This window comes from Pristiophorus japonicus, chromosome 19 (genome assembly GCF_044704955.1).
Source record: "Pristiophorus japonicus isolate sPriJap1 chromosome 19, sPriJap1.hap1, whole genome shotgun sequence".
Taxonomy (NCBI): Eukaryota; Metazoa; Chordata; class Chondrichthyes; family Pristiophoridae; genus Pristiophorus; species Pristiophorus japonicus.
The window spans coordinates 44,598,277-44,615,767 of NC_091995.1; the positions used below are offsets into that span (position 1 = coordinate 44,598,277).

Genomic DNA, 17,491 nt, shown 5'->3' on the forward strand with positions numbered 1-17,491 from the left:
GTAATGCAAGATAGACAGATAAAAGAAAGCATCGAAGGAACCAGCTAAAAATTGCAATATTTTGGTGACAATAAAATGAATTCCAGATTCACACAATGTATGTCAAGTGTCAAGTGGGGATTCCTTCAACATTCTTCCCATTTTGTCTGCCTCTGCCCACTCAGGGAGCAATTCCCCAGAATTTCACTGGAAATGACTCACTTATGTTGTTGAGGAATTTGAAACACTGCTGCTTGACTTGCAGGGCCTGAGCCCAGCTCCGACATTGATGTCTTTGGTGATTGACAACTCATAGTATGAATTCAGGTAGCACTGGTGCCAGCACATTATGACAGTTTGATGACACGCAGACTTTGCATTGCAAGCATTTGTGCATGACCCTTTGAAAACAGGTTGCTCAACAAAATCCTTGAGATGCTGCTGTAAGAACTGCTTGCAACCAGAGGCATCAGAAGTTCATTTCAACCTCAAGTAGAAATTGACAAATGTGATGGCTGGGAATCGAACCCAGGTCAACTGCTTGGAAGGCAACCATGCTTACCACTGCACCACCATCACACAACTGAAAAGCAAGTTTGATAAACCGCACAGTAATCCTGCAGCTTTTTCTGAAGCCGTTTTTGTTCCTTCTGATGCAATTCGACAGATTTGATGAAATGTAACATCACATGTAATGCAAGATAGACAGATAAAAGAAAGCATCGAAGGAACCAGCTAAAAATTGCAATATTTTGGTCACAATTAAATGAATTCCAGATTCACACAATGTATGTCAAGTGTCAGCTGGGGATTCCTTCAACATTCTTCCCATCTTGTCTGCCTCTGCCCTCTCAGGGAGCAATTCCCCAGAATTTAACTGGAAATGACTCACTGATGTTGTTAAAGAATTAGAAACACTGCTGCTTGACTTGCAGGACCTGAGCCCAGCTCTGACATCGATGTCTTTGGTCACTGACAGCTCATACGATGAATTCGGGTAGCACTGTCGCCCGTACTTTATGACAGATTGATGACACATGGACTTTGCATTGCAAGCATTTGTACATGACCCTTTGAAAACAGGTTGCTCAACAAAATCCTTGAGATGCTGCTGCAAGAACTGCTTGCAACCAGAGGATCATTTCATCCTCAATTAAAAATGACAAATGTAATGGCTGGGAATCAAACCCAGGTCAACTGCTTGGAAGGCAACCATGCTTACCACTGCACCACCATCACACAACTGAAAAGCAACTTTGATAAACCGCACAGTAATCCTGCAGCTTTTTCTGAAGCAGTTTTTGTTCCTTCTGATGCAATTCGACAGATTTAATGAAAATGTAACATCACATGTAATGCAAGATAGACAGATAAAAGAAAGCATCGAAGGAACCAGCTAAAAATTGCAATATTTTGGTGACAATAAAATGAATTCCAGATTCACACAATGTATGTCAAGTGTCAAGTGGGGATTCCTTCAACATTCTTCCCATTTTGTCTGCCTCTGCCCACTCAGGGAGCAATTCCCCAGAATTTAACTGGAAATGACTCACTTATGTTGTTGAGGAATTTGAAACATTGCTGCTTGACTTGCAGGGCCTGAGCCCAGCTCCGACATTGATGTCTTTGGTGATTGACAACTCATAGTATGAATTCAGGTAGCACTGGTGCCAGCACATTATGACAGTTTGATGACACGCAGACTTTGCATTGCAAGCATTTGTGCATGACCCTTTGAAAACAGGTTGCTCAACAAAATCCTTGAGATGCTGCTGTAAGAACTGCTTGCAACCAGAGGCATCAGAAGTTCATTTCAACCTCAAGTAGAAATTGACAAATGTGATGGCTGGGAATCGAACCCAGGTCAACTGCTTGGAAGGCAACCATGCTTACCACTGCACCACCATCACACAACTGAAAAGCAACTTTGATAAACCGCACAGTAATCCTGCAGCTTTTTCTGAAGCCGTTTTTGTTCCTTCTGATGCAATTCGACAGATTTGATGAAATGTAACATCACATGTAATGCAAGATAGACAGATAAAAGAAAGCATCGAAGGAACCAGCTAAAAATTGCAATATTTTGGTCACAATTAAATGAATTCCAGATTCACACAATGTATGTCAAGTGTCAGCTGGGGATTCCTTCAACATTCTTCCCATCTTGTCTGCCTCTGCCCTCTCAGGGAGCAATTCCCCAGAATTTAACTGGAAATGACTCACGGATGTTGTTAAAGAATTTGGAACACTGCTGCTTGACTTGCAGGACCTGAGCCCAGCTCCGACATTGATGTCTTTGGTCACTGACAGCTCATACGATGAATTCGGGTAGCACTGTCGCCCGCACATTATGACAGATTGATGACACATGGACTTTGCATTGCAAGCATTTGTACATGACCCTTTGAAAACAGGTTGCTCAACAAAATCCTTGAGATGCTGCTGTAAGAACTGCTTGCAACCAGAGGATCATTTCATCCTCAAGTAGAAATTGACAAATGTGATGGCTGGGAATCGAACCCAGGTCAACTGCTTGGAAGGCAACCATGCTTACCACTGCACCACCATCACACAACTGAAAAGCAACTTTGATAAACCGCACAGTAATCCTGCAGCTTTTTCTGAAGCCGTTTTTGTTCCTTCTGATGCAATTCGACAGATTTGATGAAATGTAACATCACATGTAATGCAAGATAGACAGATAAAAGAAAGCATCGAAGGAACCAGCTAAAAATTGCAATATTTTGGTGACAATAACATTAATTCCAGATTCACACAATGTATGTCAAGTGTCAGCTGGGGATTCCTTCAACATTCTTCCCATCTTGTCTGCCTCTGCCCTCTCAGGGAGCAATTCCCCAGAATTTAACTGGAAATGACTCACGGATGTTGTTAAAGAATTTGGAACACTGCTGCTTGACTTGCAGGACCTGAGCCCAGCTCCGACATTGATGTCTTTGGTCACTGACAGCTCATACGATGAATTCGGGTAGCACTGTCGCCCGTACATTATAACAGATTGATGACACATGGACTTTGCATTGCAAGCATTTGTACATGACCCTTTGAAAACAGGTTGCTCAACAAAATCCTTGAGATGCTGCTGTAAGAACTGCTTGCAACCAGAGGATCATTTCATCCTCAAGTAGAAATTGACAAATGTGATGGCTGGGAATCGAACCCAGGTCAACTGCTTGGAAGGCAACCATGCTTACCACTGCACCACCATCACACAACTGAAAAGCAACTTTGATAAACCGCACAGTAATCCTGCAGCTTTTTCTGAAGCCGTTTTTGTTCCTTCTGATGCAATTCGACAGATTTGATGAAATGTAACATCACATGTAATGCAAGATAGACAGATAAAAGAAAGCATCGAAGGAACCAGCTAAAAATTGCAATATTTTGGTCACAATTAAATGAATTCCAGATTCACACAATGTATGTCAAGTGTCAGCTGGGGATTCCTTCAACATTCTTCCCATCTTGTCTGCCTCTGCCCTCTCAGGGAGCAATTCCCCAGAATTTAACTGGAAATGACTCACGGATGTTGTTAAAGAATTTGGAACACTGCTGCTTGACTTGCAGGACCTGAGCCCAGCTCCGACATTGATGTCTTTGGTCACTGACAGCTCATACGATGAATTCGGGTAGCACTGTCGCCCGTACATTATAACAGATTGATGACACATGGACTTTGCATTGCAAGCATTTGTACATGACCCTTTGAAAACAGGTTGCTCAACAAAATCCTTGAGATGCTGCTGTAAGAACTGCTTGCAACCAGAGGATCATTTCATCCTCAATTAAAAATTGACAAATGTGATGGTTGGGAATCGAACCCAGGTCAACTGCTTGGAAGGCAACCATGCTTACCACTGCACCACCATCACACAACTGAAAAGCAACTTTGATAAACCGCACAGTAATCCTGCAGCTTTTTCTGAAGCCGTTTTTGTTCCTTCTGATGCAATTCGACAGATTTGATGAAATGTAACATCACATGTAATGCAAGATAGACAGATAAAAGAAAGCATCGAAGGAACCAGCTAAAAATTGCAATATTTTGGTCACAATTAAATGAATTCCAGATTCACACAATGTATGTCAAGTGTCAGCTGGGGATTCCTTCAACATTCTTCCCATCTTGTCTGCCTCTGCCCTCTCAGGGAGCAATTCCCCAGAATTTAACTGGAAATGACTCACGGATGTTGTTAAAGAATTTGGAACACTGCTGCTTGACTTGCAGGACCTGAGCCCAGCTCCGACATTGATGTCTTTGGTCACTGACAGCTCATACGATGAATTCGGGTAGCACTGTCGCCCGCACATTATGACAGATTGATGACACATGGACTTTGCATTGCAAGCATTTGTACATGACCCTTTGAAAACAGGTTGCTCAACAAAATCCTTGAGATGCTGCTGTAAGAACTGCTTGCAACCAGAGGATCATTTCATCCTCAAGTAGAAATTGACAAATGTGATGGCTGGGAATTGAACCCAGGTCAACTGCTTGGAAGGCAACCATGCTTACCACTGCACCACCATCACACAACTGAAAAGCAACTTTGATAAACCGCACAGTAATCCTGCAGCTTTTTCTGAAGCCGTTTTTGTTCCTTCTGATGCAATTCGACAGATTTGATGAAATGTAACATCACATGTAATGCAAGATAGACAGATAAAAGAAAGCATCGAAGGAACCAGCTAAAAATTGCAATATTTTGGTCACAATTAAATGAATTCCAGATTCACACAATGTATGTCAAGTGTCAGCTGGGGATTCCTTCAACATTCTTCCCATCTTGTCTGCCTCTGCCCTCTCAGGGAGCAATTCCCCAGAATTTAACTGGAAATGACTCACGGATGTTGTTAAAGAATTTGGAACACTGCTGCTTGACTTGCAGGACCTGAGCCCAGCTCCGACATTGATGTCTTTGGTCACTGACAGCTCATACGATGAATTCGGGTAGCACTGTCGCCCGTACATTATAACAGATTGATGACACATGGACTTTGCATTGCAAGAATTTGTACATGACCCTTTGAAAACAGGTTGCTCAACAAAATCCTTGAGATGCTGCTGTAAGAACTGCTTGCAACCAGAGGATCATTTCATCCTCAATTAAAAATTGACAAATGTGATGGTTGGGAATCGAACCCAGGTCAACTGCTTGGAAGGCAACCATGCTTACCACTGCACCACCATCACACAACTGAAAAGCAACTTTGATAAACCGCACAGTAATCCTGCAGCTTTTTCTGAAGCCGTTTTTGTTCCTTCTGATGCAATTCGACAGATTTGATGAAATGTAACATCACATGTAATGCAAGATAGACAGATAAAAGAAAGCATCGAAGGAACCAGCTAAAAATTGCAATATTTTGGTCACAATTAAATGAATTCCAGATTCACACAATGTATGTCAAGTGTCAGCTGGGGATTCCTTCAACATTCTTCCCATCTTGTCTGCCTCTGCCCTCTCAGGGAGCAATTCCCCAGAATTTAACTGGAAATGACTCACGGATGTTGTTAAAGAATTTGGAACACTGCTGCTTGACTTGCAGGACCTGAGCCCAGCTCCGACATTGATGTCTTTGGTCACTGCCAGCTCATACGATGAATTCGGGTCGCACTGTCGCCCGCACATTATGACAGATTGATGACACATGGACTTTGCATTGCAAGCATTTGTACATGACCCTTTGAAAACAGGTTGCTCAACAAAATCCTTGAGATGCTGCTGTAAGAACTGCTTGCAACCAGAGGATCATTTCATCCTCAAGTAGAAATTGACAAATGTGATGGCTGGGAATCGAACCCAGGTCAACTGCTTGGAAGGCAACCATGCTTACCACTGCACCACCATCACACAACTGAAAAGCAACTTTGATAAACCGCACAGTAATCCTGCAGCTTTTTCTGAAGCCGTTTTTGTTCCTTCTGATGCAATTCGACAGATTTGATGAAATGTAACATCACATGTAATGCAAGATAGACAGATAAAAGAAAGCATCGAAGGAACCAGCTAAAAATTGCAATATTTTGGTCACAATTAAATGAATTCCAGATTCACACAATGTATGTCAAGTGTCAGCTGGGGATTCCTTCAACATTCTTCCCATCTTGTCTGCCTCTGCCCTCTCAGGGAGCAATTCCCCAGAATTTAACTGGAAATGACTCACTGATGTTGTTAAAGAATTTGGAACACTGCTGCTTGACTTGCAGGACCTGAGCCCAGCTCTGACATTGATGTCTTTGGTGATTGACAACTCATAGTATGAATTCAGGTAGCACTGGTGCCAGCACATTATGACAGTTTGATGACACGCAGACTTTGCATTGCAAGCATTTGTGCATGACCCTTTGAAAACAGGTTGCTCAACAAAATCCTTGAGATGCTGCTGTAAGAACTGCTTGCAACCAGAGGCATCAGAAGTTCATTTCAACCTCAAGTAGAAATTGACAAATGTGATGGCTGGGAATCAAACCCAGGTCAACTGCTTGGAAGGCAACCATGCTTACCACTGCACCACCATCACACAACTGAAAAGCAACTTTGATAAACCGCACAGTAATCCTGCAGCTTTTTCTGAAGCCGTTTTTGTTCCTTCTGATGCAATTCGACAGATTTGATGAAATGTAACATCACATGTAATGCAAGATAGACAGATAAAAGAAAGCATCGAAGGAACCAGCTAAAAATTGCAATATTTTGGTCACAATTAAATGAATTCCAGATTCACACAATGTATGTCAAGTGTCAGCTGGGGATTCCTTCAACATTCTTCCCATCTTGTCTGCCTCTGCCCTCTCAGGGAGCAATTCCCCAGAATTTAACTGGAAATGACTCACGGATGTTGTTAAAGAATTTGGAACACTGCTGCTTGACTTGCAGGACCTGAGCCCAGCTCCGACATTGATGTCTTTGGTCACTGACAGCTCATACGATGAATTCGGGTAGCACTGTCGCCCGTACATTATAACAGATTGATGACACATGGACTTTGCATTGCAAGCATTTGTACATGACCCTTTGAAAACAGGTTGCTCAACAAAATCCTTGAGATGCTGCTGTAAGAACTGCTTGCAACCAGAGGATCATTTCATCCTCAATTAAAAATGACAAATGTAATGGCTGGGAATCAAACCCAGGTCAACTGCTTGGAAGGCAACCATGCTTACCACTGCACCACCATCACACAACTGAAAACCAACTTTGATAAACCGCACAGTAATCCTGCAGCTTTTTCTGAAGCAGTTTTTGTTCCTTCTGATGCAATTCGACAGATTTAATGAAAATGTAACATCACATGTAATGCAAGATAGACAGATAAAAGAAAGCATCGAAGGAACCAGCTAAAAATTGCAATATTTTGGTGACAATAAAATTAATTCCAGATTCACACAATGTATGTCAAGTGTCAAGTGGGGATTCCTTCAACATTCTTCCCATTTTGTCTGCCTCTGCCCACTCAGGGAGCAATTCCCCAGAATTTCACTGGAAATGACTCACTTATGTTGTTGAGGAATTTGAAACACTGCTGCTTGACTTGCAGGGCCTGAGCCCAGCTCCGACATTGATGTCTTTGGTGATTGACAACTGATAGTATGAATTCAGGGAGCACTGGTGCCAGCACATTATGACAGTTTGATGACACGCAGACTTTGCATTGCAAGCATTTGTGCATGACCCTTTGAGAACAGGTTGCTCAACAAAATCCTTGAGATGCTGCTGTAAGAACTGCTTGCAACCAGAGGCATCAGAAGTTCATTTCAACCTCAAGTAGAAATTGACAAATGTGATGGCTGGGAATCAAACCCAGGTCAACTGCTTGGAAGTCAACCATGCTTATCACTGCACCACCATCACACAACTGAAAAGCAACTTTGATAAACCGCACAGTAATCCTGCAGCTTTTTCTGAAGCCGTTTTTGTTCCTTCTGATGCAATTCGACAGATTTGATGAAATGTAACATCACATGTAATGCAAGATAGACAGATAAAAGAAAGCATCGAAGGAACCAGCTAAAAATTGCAATATTTTGGTCACAATTAAATGAATTCCAGATTCACACAATGTATGTCAAGTGTCAGCTGGGGATTCCTTCAACATTCTTCCCATCTTGTCTGCCTCTGCCCTCTCAGGGAGCAATTCCCCAGAATTTAACTGGAAATGACTCACTGATGTTGTTAAAGAATTTGGAACACTGCTGCTTGACTTGCAGGGCCTGAGCCCAGCTCCGACATTGATGTCTTTGGTGATTGACAACTCATAGTATGAATTCAGGTAGCACTGGTGCCAGCACATTATGACAGTTTGATGACACGCAGACTTTGCATTGCAAGCATTTGTGCATGACCCTTTGAAAACAGGTTGCTCAACAAAATCCTTGAGATGCTGCAAGAACTGCTTGCAACCAGAGGCATCAGAAGTTCATTTCAACCTCAAGTAGAAATTGACAAATGTGATGGCTGGGAATCGAACCCAGGTCAACTGCTTGGAAGGCAACCATGCTTACCACTGCACCACCATCACACAACTGAAAAGCAACTTTGATAAACCGCACAGTAATCCTGCAGCTTTTTCTGAAGCCGTTTTTGTTCCTTCTGATGCAATTCGACAGATTTGATGAAATGTAACATCACATGTAATGCAAGATAGACAGATAAAAGAAAGCATCGAAGGAACCAGCTAAAAATTGCAATATTTTGGTGACAATAAAATGAATTCCAGATTCACACAATGTATGTCAAGTGTCAAGTGGGGATTCCTTCAACATTCTTCCCATCTTGTCTGCCTCTGCCCTCTCAGGGAGCAATTCCCCAGAATTTAACTGGAAATGACTCACGGATGTTGTTAAAGAATTTGGAACACTGCTGCTTGACTTGCAGGACCTGAGCCCAGCTCCGACATTGATGTCTTTGGTCACTGACAGCTCATACGATGAATTCGGGTAGCACTGTCGCCCGTACATTATAACAGATTGATGACACATGGACTTTGCATTGCAAGCATTTGTACATGACCCTTTGAAAACAGGTTGCTCAACAAAATCCTTGAGATGCTGCTGTAAGAACTGCTTGCAACCAGAGGATCATTTCATCCTCAATTAAAAATGACAAATGTAATGGCTGGGAATCAAACCCAGGTCAACTGCTTGGAAGGCAACCATGCTTACCACTGCACCACCATCACACAACTGAAAACCAACTTTGATAAACCGCACAGTAATCCTGCAGCTTTTTCTGAAGCAGTTTTTGTTCCTTCTGATGCAATTCGACAGATTTAATGAAAATGTAACATCACATGTAATGCAAGATAGACAGATAAAAGAAAGCATCGAAGGAACCAGCTAAAAATTGCAATATTTTGGTGACAATAAAATTAATTCCAGATTCACACAATGTATGTCAAGTGTCAAGTGGGGATTCCTTCAACATTCTTCCCATTTTGTCTGCCTCTGCCCACTCAGGGAGCAATTCCCCAGAATTTCACTGGAAATGACTCACTTATGTTGTTGAGGAATTTGAAACACTGCTGCTTGACTTGCAGGGCCTGAGCCCAGCTCCGACATTGATGTCTTTGGTGATTGACAACTGATAGTATGAATTCAGGGAGCACTGGTGCCAGCACATTATGACAGTTTGATGACACGCAGACTTTGCATTGCAAGCATTTGTGCATGACCCTTTGAGAACAGGTTGCTCAACAAAATCCTTGAGATGCTGCTGTAAGAACTGCTTGCAACCAGAGGCATCAGAAGTTCATTTCAACCTCAAGTAGAAATTGACAAATGTGATGGCTGGGAATCAAACCCAGGTCAACTGCTTGGAAGTCAACCATGCTTATCACTGCACCACCATCACACAACTGAAAAGCAACTTTGATAAACCGCACAGTAATCCTGCAGCTTTTTCTGAAGCCGTTTTTGTTCCTTCTGATGCAATTCGACAGATTTGATGAAATGTAACATCACATGTAATGCAAGATAGACAGATAAAAGAAAGCATCGAAGGAACCAGCTAAAAATTGCAATATTTTGGTCACAATTAAATGAATTCCAGATTCACACAATGTATGTCAAGTGTCAGCTGGGGATTCCTTCAACATTCTTCCCATCTTGTCTGCCTCTGCCCTCTCAGGGAGCAATTCCCCAGAATTTAACTGGAAATGACTCACTGATGTTGTTAAAGAATTTGGAACACTGCTGCTTGACTTGCAGGGCCTGAGCCCAGCTCCGACATTGATGTCTTTGGTGATTGACAACTCATAGTATGAATTCAGGTAGCACTGGTGCCAGCACATTATGACAGTTTGATGACACGCAGACTTTGCATTGCAAGCATTTGTGCATGACCCTTTGAAAACAGGTTGCTCAACAAAATCCTTGAGATGCTGCAAGAACTGCTTGCAACCAGAGGCATCAGAAGTTCATTTCAACCTCAAGTAGAAATTGACAAATGTGATGGCTGGGAATCGAACCCAGGTCAACTGCTTGGAAGGCAACCATGCTTACCACTGCACCACCATCACACAACTGAAAAGCAACTTTGATAAACCGCACAGTAATCCTGCAGCTTTTTCTGAAGCCGTTTTTGTTCCTTCTGATGCAATTCGACAGATTTGATGAAATGTAACATCACATGTAATGCAAGATAGACAGATAAAAGAAAGCATCGAAGGAACCAGCTAAAAATTGCAATATTTTGGTGACAATAAAATGAATTCCAGATTCACACAATGTATGTCAAGTGTCAAGTGGGGATTCCTTCAACATTCTTCCCATCTTGTCTGCCTCTGCCCTCTCAGGGAGCAATTCCCCAGAATTTAACTGGAAATGACTCACGGATGTTGTTAAAGAATTTGGAACACTGCTGCTTGACTTGCAGGACCTGAGCCCAGCTCCGACATTGATGTCTTTGGTCACTGACAGCTCATACGATGAATTCGGGTAGCACTGTCGCCCGCACATTATGACAGATTGATGACACATGGACTTTGCATTGCAAGCATTTGTGCATGACCCTTTGAAAACAGGTTGCTCAACAAAATCCTTGAGATGCTGCTGTAAGAACTGCTTGCAACCAGAGGATCATTTCATTCTCAAGTAGAAATTGACAAATGTGATGGCTGGGAATCGAACCCAGGTCAACTGCTTGGAAGGCAACCATGCTTACCACTGCACCACCATCACACAACTGAAAAGCAACTTTGATAAACCGCACAGTAATCCTGCAGCTTTTTCTGAAGCCGTTTTTGTTCCTTCTGATGCAATTCGACAGATTTGATGAAATGTAACATCACATGTAATGCAAGATAGACAGATAAAAGAAAGCATCGAAGGAACCAGCTAAAAATTGCAATATTTTGGTCACAATTAAATGAATTCCAGATTCACACAATGTATGTCAAGTGTCAGCTGGGGATTCCTTCAACATTCTTCCCATCTTGTCTGCCTCTGCCCTCTCAGGGAGCAATTCCCCAGAATTTAACTGGAAATGACTCACGGATGTTGTTAAAGAATTTGGAACACTGCTGCTTGACTTGCAGGACCTGAGCCCAGCTCCGACATTGATGTCTTTGGTCACTGACAGCTCATACGATGAATTCGGGTAGCACTGTCGCCCGCACATTATGACAGATTGATGACACATGGACTTTGCATTGCAAGCATTTGTACATGACCCTTTGAAAACAGGTTGCTCAACAAAATCCTTGAGATGCTGCTGTAAGAACTGCTTGCAACCAGAGGATCATTTCATCCTCAATTAAAAATGACAAATGTAATGGCTGGGAATCAAACCCAGGTCAACTGCTTGGAAGGCAACCATGCTTACCACTGCACCACCATCACACAACTGAAAACCAACTTTGATAAACCGCACAGTAATCCTGCAGCTTTTTCTGAAGCAGTTTTTGTTCCTTCTGATGCAATTCGACAGATTTAATGAAAATGTAACATCACATGTAATGCAAGATAGACAGATAAAAGAAAGCATCGAAGGAACCAGCTAAAAATTGCAATATTTTGGTGACAATAAAATTAATTCCAGATTCACACAATGTATGTCAAGTGTCAAGTGGGGATTCCTTCAACATTCTTCCCATTTTGTCTGCCTCTGCCCACTCAGGGAGCAATTCCCCAGAATTTCACTGGAAATGACTCACTTATGTTGTTGAGGAATTTGAAACACTGCTGCTTGACTTGCAGGGCCTGAGCCCAGCTCCGACATTGATGTCTTTGGTGATTGACAACTGATAGTATGAATTCAGGGAGCACTGGTGCCAGCACATTATGACAGTTTGATGACACGCAGACTTTGCATTGCAAGCATTTGTGCATGACCCTTTGAGAACAGGTTGCTCAACAAAATCCTTGAGATGCTGCTGTAAGAACTGCTTGCAACCAGAGGCATCAGAAGTTCATTTCAACCTCAAGTAGAAATTGACAAATGTGATGGCTGGGAATCAAACCGAGGTCAACTGCTTGGAAGTCAACCATGCTTATCACTGCACCACCATCACACAACTGAAAAGCAACTTTGATAAACCGCACAGTAATCCTGCAGCTTTTTCTGAAGCCGTTTTTGTTCCTTCTGATGCAATTCGACAGATTTGATGAAATGTAACATCACATGTAATGCAAGATAGACAGATAAAAGAAAGCATCGAAGGAACCAGCTAAAAATTGCAATATTTTGGTCACAATTAAATGAATTCCAGATTCACACAATGTATGTCAAGTGTCAGCTGGGGATTCCTTCAACATTCTTCCCATCTTGTCTGCCTCTGCCCTCTCAGGGAGCAATTCCCCAGAATTTAACTGGAAATGACTCACTGATGTTGTTAAAGAATTTGGAACACTGCTGCTTGACTTGCAGGGCCTGAGCCCAGCTCCGACATTGATGTCTTTGGTGATTGACAACTCATAGTATGAATTCAGGTAGCACTGGTGCCAGCACATTATGACAGTTTGATGACACGCAGACTTTGCATTGCAAGCATTTGTGCATGACCCTTTGAAAACAGGTTGCTCAACAAAATCCTTGAGATGCTGCAAGAACTGCTTGCAACCAGAGGCATCAGAAGTTCATTTCAACCTCAAGTAGAAATTGACAAATGTGATGGCTGGGAATCGAACCCAGGTCAACTGCTTGGAAGGCAACCATGCTTACCACTGCACCACCATCACACAACTGAAAAGCAACTTTGATAAACCGCACAGTAATCCTGCAGCTTTTTCTGAAGCCGTTTTTGTTCCTTCTGATGCAATTCGACAGATTTGATGAAATGTAACATCACATGTAATGCAAGATAGACAGATAAAAGAAAGCATCGAAGGAACCAGCTAAAAATTGCAATATTTTGGTGACAATAAAATGAATTCCAGATTCACACAATGTATGTCAAGTGTCAAGTGGGGATTCCTTCAACATTCTTCCCATCTTGTCTGCCTCTGCCCTCTCAGGGAGCAATTCCCCAGAATTTAACTGGAAATGACTCACGGATGTTGTTAAAGAATTTGGAACACTGCTGCTTGACTTGCAGGACCTGAGCCCAGCTCCGACATTGATGTCTTTGGTCACTGACAGCTCATACGATGAATTCGGGTAGCACTGTCGCCCGCACATTATGACAGATTGATGACACATGGACTTTGCATTGCAAGCATTTGTGCATGACCCTTTGAAAACAGGTTGCTCAACAAAATCCTTGAGATGCTGCTGTAAGAACTGCTTGCAACCAGAGGATCATTTCATCCTCAAGTAGAAATTGACAAATGTGATGGCTGGGAATCGAACCCAGGTCAACTGCTTGGAAGGCAACCATGCTTACCACTGCACCACCATCACACAACTGAAAAGCAACTTTGATAAACCGCACAGTAATCCTGCAGCTTTTTCTGAAGCCGTTTTTGTTCCTTCTGATGCAATTCGACAGATTTGATGAAATGTAACATCACATGTAATGCAAGATAGACAGATAAAAGAAAGCATCGAAGGAACCAGCTAAAAATTGCAATATTTTGGTCACAATTAAATGAATTCCAGATTCACACAATGTATGTCAAGTGTCAGCTGGGGATTCCTTCAACATTCTTCCCATCTTGTCTGCCTCTGCCCTCTCAGGGAGCAATTCCCCAGAATTTAACTGGAAATGACTCACGGATGTTGTTAAAGAATTTGGAACACTGCTGCTTGACTTGCAGGACCTGAGCCCAGCTCCGACATTGATGTCTTTGGTCACTGACAGCTCATACGATGAATTCGGGTAGCACTGTCGCCCGTACATTATAACAGATTGATGACACATGGACTTTGCATTGCAAGCATTTGTACATGACCCTTTGAAAACAGGTTGCTCAACAAAATCCTTGAGATGCTGCTGTAAGAACTGCTTGCAACCAGAGGATCATTTCATCCTCAATTAAAAATTGACAAATGTGATGGTTGGGAATCGAACCCAGGTCAACTGCTTGGAAGGCAACCATGCTTACCACTGCACCACCATCACACAACTGAAAAGCAACTTTGATAAACCGCACAGTAATCCTGCAGCTTTTTCTGAAGCCGTTTTTGTTCCTTCTGATGCAATTCGACAGATTTGATGAAATGTAACATCACATGTAATGCAAGATAGACAGATAAAAGAAAGCATCGAAGGAACCAGCTAAAAATTGCAATATTTTGGTCACAATTAAATGAATTCCAGATTCACACAATGTATGTCAAGTGTCAGCTGGGGATTCCTTCAACATTCTTCCCATCTTGTCTGCCTCTGCCCTCTCAGGGAGCAATTCCCCAGAATTTAACTGGAAATGACTCACGGATGTTGTTAAAGAATTTGGAACACTGCTGCTTGACTTGCAGGACCTGAGCCCAGCTCCGACATTGATGTCTTTGGTCACTGCCAGCTCATACGATGAATTCGGGTCGCACTGTCGCCCGCACATTATGACAGATTGATGACACATGGACTTTGCATTGCAAGCATTTGTACATGACCCTTTGAAAACAGGTTGCTCAACAAAATCCTTGAGATGCTGCTGTAAGAACTGCTTGCAACCAGAGGATCATTTCATCCTCAAGTAGAAATTGACAAATGTGATGGCTGGGAATCGAACCCAGGTCAACTGCTTGGAAGGCAACCATGCTTACCACTGCACCACCATCACACAACTGAAAAGCAACTTTGATAAACCGCACAGTAATCCTGCAGCTTTTTCTGAAGCCGTTTTTGTTCCTTCTGATGCAATTCGACAGATTTGATGAAATGTAACATCACATGTAATGCAAGATAGACAGATAAAAGAAAGCATCGAAGGAACCAGCTAAAAATTGCAATATTTTGGTCACAATTAAATGAATTCCAGATTCACACAATGTATGTCAAGTGTCAGCTGGGGATTCCTTCAACATTCTTCCCATCTTGTCTGCCTCTGCCCTCTCAGGGAGCAATTCCCCAGAATTTAACTGGAAATGACTCACTGATGTTGTTAAAGAATTTGGAACACTGCTGCTTGACTTGCAGGACCTGAGCCCAGCTCCGACATTGATGTCTTTGGTCACTGACAGCTCATACGATGAATTCGGGTAGCACTGTCGCCCGCACATTATGACAGATTGATGACACATGGACTTTGCATTGCAAGCATTTGTACATGACCCTTTGAAAACAGGTTGCTCAACAAAATCCTTGAGATGCTGCTGTAAGAACTGCTTGCAACCAGAGGATCATTTCATCCTCAAGTAGAAATTGACAAATGTGATGGCTGGGAATCGAACCCAGGTCAACTGCTTGGAAGGCAACCATGCTTACCACTGCACCACCATCACACAACTGAAAAGCAACTTTGATAAACCGCACAGTAATCCTGCAGCTTTTTCTGAAGCCGTTTTTGTTCCTTCTGATGCAATTCGACAGATTTGATGAAATGTAACATCACATGTAATGCAAGATAGACAGATAAAAGAAAGCATCGAAGGAACCAGCTAAAAATTGCAATATTTTGGTCACAATTAAATGAATTCCAGATTCACACAATGTATGTCAAGTGTCAGCTGGGGATTCCTTCAACATTCTTCCCATCTTGTCTGCCTCTGCCCTCTCAGGGAGCAATTCCCCAGAATTTAACTGGAAATGACTCACTGATGTTGTTAAAGAATTTGGAACACTGCTGCTTGACTTGCAGGACCTGAGCCCAGCTCTGACATTGATGTCTTTGGTGATTGACAACTCATAGTATGAATTCAGGTAGCACTGGTGCCAGCACATTATGACAGTTTGATGACACGCAGACTTTGCATTGCAAGCATTTGTGCATGACCCTTTGAAAACAGGTTGCTCAACAAAATCCTTGAGATGCTGCTGTCAGAACTGCTTGCAACCAGAGGCATCAGAAGTTCATTTCATCCTCAAGTAGAAATTGACAAATGTGATGGCTGGGAATCAAACCCAGGTCAACTGCTTGGAAGGCAACCATGCTTACCACTGCACCACCATCACACAACTGAAAAGCAACTTTGATAAACCGCACAGTAATCCTGCAGCTTTTTCTGAAGCAGTTTTTGTTCCTTCTGATGCAATTCGACAGATTTAATGAAAATGTAACATCACATGTAATGCAAGATAGACAGATAAAAGAAAGCATCGAAGGAACCAGCTAAAAATTGCAATATTTTGGTGACAATAAAATGAATTCCAGATTCACACAATGTATGTCAAGTGTCAAGTGGGGATTCCTTCAACATTCTTCCCATTTTGTCTGCCTCTGCCCACTCAGGGAGCAATTCCCCAGAATTTAACTGGAAATGACTCACTTATGTTGTTGAGGAATTTGAAACACTGCTGCTTGACTTGCAGGGCCTGAGCCCAGCTCCGACATTGATGTCTTTGGTGATTGACAACTCATAGTATGAATTCAGGTAGCACTGGTGCCAGCACATTATGACAGTTTGATGACACGCAGACTTTGCATTGCAAGCATTTGTGCATGACCCTTTGAAAACAGGTTGCTCAACAAAATCCTTGAGATGCTGCTGTAAGAACTGCTTGCAACCAGAGGCATCAGAAGTTCATTTCAACCTCAAGTAGAAATTGACAAATGTGATGGCTGGGAATCGAACCCAGGTCAACTGCTTGGAAGGCAACCATGCTTACCACTGCACCACCATCACACAACTGAAAAGCAACTTTGATAAACCGCACAGTAATCCTGCAGCTTTTTCTGAAGCCGTTTTTGTTCCTTCTGATGCAATTCGACAGATTTGATGAAATGTAACATCACATGTAATGCAAGATAGACAGATAAAAGAAAGCATCGAAGGAACCAGCTAAAAATTGCAATATTTTGGTCACAATTAAATGAATTCCAGATTCACACAATGTATGTCAAGTGTCAGCTGGGGATTCCTTCAACATTCTTCCCATCTTGTCTGCCTCTGCCCTCTCAGGGAGCAATTCCCCAGAATTTAACTGGAAATGACTCACTGATGTTGTTAAA

General features: G+C 42.3%; 23 non-coding genes across 23 annotated transcripts; all 23 read right to left on the reverse strand.

Moving 5' to 3' along the window:
- Positions 1–486: 486 nt before the first annotated feature.
- trnag-ucc (transfer RNA glycine (anticodon UCC)) lies at positions 487–558 on the reverse strand. Its single transcript has one exon. It is a non-coding gene; the product is annotated as a tRNA-Gly (tRNA).
- Positions 559–1,146: 588 nt separating this feature from the next.
- trnag-ucc (transfer RNA glycine (anticodon UCC)) lies at positions 1,147–1,218 on the reverse strand. The gene has a single exon. It is a non-coding gene; the product is annotated as a tRNA-Gly (tRNA).
- Positions 1,219–1,817: 599 nt separating this feature from the next.
- On the reverse strand, positions 1,818–1,889 carry trnag-ucc (transfer RNA glycine (anticodon UCC)). The gene has a single exon. It is a non-coding gene; the product is annotated as a tRNA-Gly (tRNA).
- A 589-nt stretch (positions 1,890–2,478) lies between these two features.
- trnag-ucc (transfer RNA glycine (anticodon UCC)) lies at positions 2,479–2,550 on the reverse strand. Its single transcript has one exon. It is a non-coding gene; the product is annotated as a tRNA-Gly (tRNA).
- Positions 2,551–3,139: 589 nt separating this feature from the next.
- trnag-ucc (transfer RNA glycine (anticodon UCC)) lies at positions 3,140–3,211 on the reverse strand. Its single transcript has one exon. It is a non-coding gene; the product is annotated as a tRNA-Gly (tRNA).
- Positions 3,212–3,800: 589 nt separating this feature from the next.
- trnag-ucc (transfer RNA glycine (anticodon UCC)) lies at positions 3,801–3,872 on the reverse strand. Its single transcript has one exon. It is a non-coding gene; the product is annotated as a tRNA-Gly (tRNA).
- Positions 3,873–4,461: 589 nt separating this feature from the next.
- trnag-ucc (transfer RNA glycine (anticodon UCC)) lies at positions 4,462–4,533 on the reverse strand. The gene has a single exon. It is a non-coding gene; the product is annotated as a tRNA-Gly (tRNA).
- Positions 4,534–5,122: 589 nt separating this feature from the next.
- Positions 5,123–5,194, reverse strand: trnag-ucc (transfer RNA glycine (anticodon UCC)). The gene has a single exon. It is a non-coding gene; the product is annotated as a tRNA-Gly (tRNA).
- Positions 5,195–5,783: 589 nt separating this feature from the next.
- On the reverse strand, positions 5,784–5,855 carry trnag-ucc (transfer RNA glycine (anticodon UCC)). The gene has a single exon. It is a non-coding gene; the product is annotated as a tRNA-Gly (tRNA).
- Positions 5,856–6,453: 598 nt separating this feature from the next.
- trnag-ucc (transfer RNA glycine (anticodon UCC)) lies at positions 6,454–6,525 on the reverse strand. The gene has a single exon. It is a non-coding gene; the product is annotated as a tRNA-Gly (tRNA).
- A 588-nt stretch (positions 6,526–7,113) lies between these two features.
- Positions 7,114–7,185, reverse strand: trnag-ucc (transfer RNA glycine (anticodon UCC)). The gene has a single exon. It is a non-coding gene; the product is annotated as a tRNA-Gly (tRNA).
- Positions 7,186–8,451: 1,266 nt separating this feature from the next.
- Positions 8,452–8,523, reverse strand: trnag-ucc (transfer RNA glycine (anticodon UCC)). Its single transcript has one exon. It is a non-coding gene; the product is annotated as a tRNA-Gly (tRNA).
- A 588-nt stretch (positions 8,524–9,111) lies between these two features.
- On the reverse strand, positions 9,112–9,183 carry trnag-ucc (transfer RNA glycine (anticodon UCC)). Its single transcript has one exon. It is a non-coding gene; the product is annotated as a tRNA-Gly (tRNA).
- A 1,266-nt stretch (positions 9,184–10,449) lies between these two features.
- On the reverse strand, positions 10,450–10,521 carry trnag-ucc (transfer RNA glycine (anticodon UCC)). Its single transcript has one exon. It is a non-coding gene; the product is annotated as a tRNA-Gly (tRNA).
- A 589-nt stretch (positions 10,522–11,110) lies between these two features.
- On the reverse strand, positions 11,111–11,182 carry trnag-ucc (transfer RNA glycine (anticodon UCC)). Its single transcript has one exon. It is a non-coding gene; the product is annotated as a tRNA-Gly (tRNA).
- Positions 11,183–11,770: 588 nt separating this feature from the next.
- Positions 11,771–11,842, reverse strand: trnag-ucc (transfer RNA glycine (anticodon UCC)). Its single transcript has one exon. It is a non-coding gene; the product is annotated as a tRNA-Gly (tRNA).
- A 1,266-nt stretch (positions 11,843–13,108) lies between these two features.
- On the reverse strand, positions 13,109–13,180 carry trnag-ucc (transfer RNA glycine (anticodon UCC)). The gene has a single exon. It is a non-coding gene; the product is annotated as a tRNA-Gly (tRNA).
- A 589-nt stretch (positions 13,181–13,769) lies between these two features.
- On the reverse strand, positions 13,770–13,841 carry trnag-ucc (transfer RNA glycine (anticodon UCC)). The gene has a single exon. It is a non-coding gene; the product is annotated as a tRNA-Gly (tRNA).
- Positions 13,842–14,430: 589 nt separating this feature from the next.
- On the reverse strand, positions 14,431–14,502 carry trnag-ucc (transfer RNA glycine (anticodon UCC)). Its single transcript has one exon. It is a non-coding gene; the product is annotated as a tRNA-Gly (tRNA).
- A 589-nt stretch (positions 14,503–15,091) lies between these two features.
- On the reverse strand, positions 15,092–15,163 carry trnag-ucc (transfer RNA glycine (anticodon UCC)). Its single transcript has one exon. It is a non-coding gene; the product is annotated as a tRNA-Gly (tRNA).
- A 589-nt stretch (positions 15,164–15,752) lies between these two features.
- trnag-ucc (transfer RNA glycine (anticodon UCC)) lies at positions 15,753–15,824 on the reverse strand. Its single transcript has one exon. It is a non-coding gene; the product is annotated as a tRNA-Gly (tRNA).
- A 598-nt stretch (positions 15,825–16,422) lies between these two features.
- trnag-ucc (transfer RNA glycine (anticodon UCC)) lies at positions 16,423–16,494 on the reverse strand. The gene has a single exon. It is a non-coding gene; the product is annotated as a tRNA-Gly (tRNA).
- A 599-nt stretch (positions 16,495–17,093) lies between these two features.
- On the reverse strand, positions 17,094–17,165 carry trnag-ucc (transfer RNA glycine (anticodon UCC)). Its single transcript has one exon. It is a non-coding gene; the product is annotated as a tRNA-Gly (tRNA).
- Between the last annotated feature and the right edge of the window lie 326 nt (positions 17,166–17,491).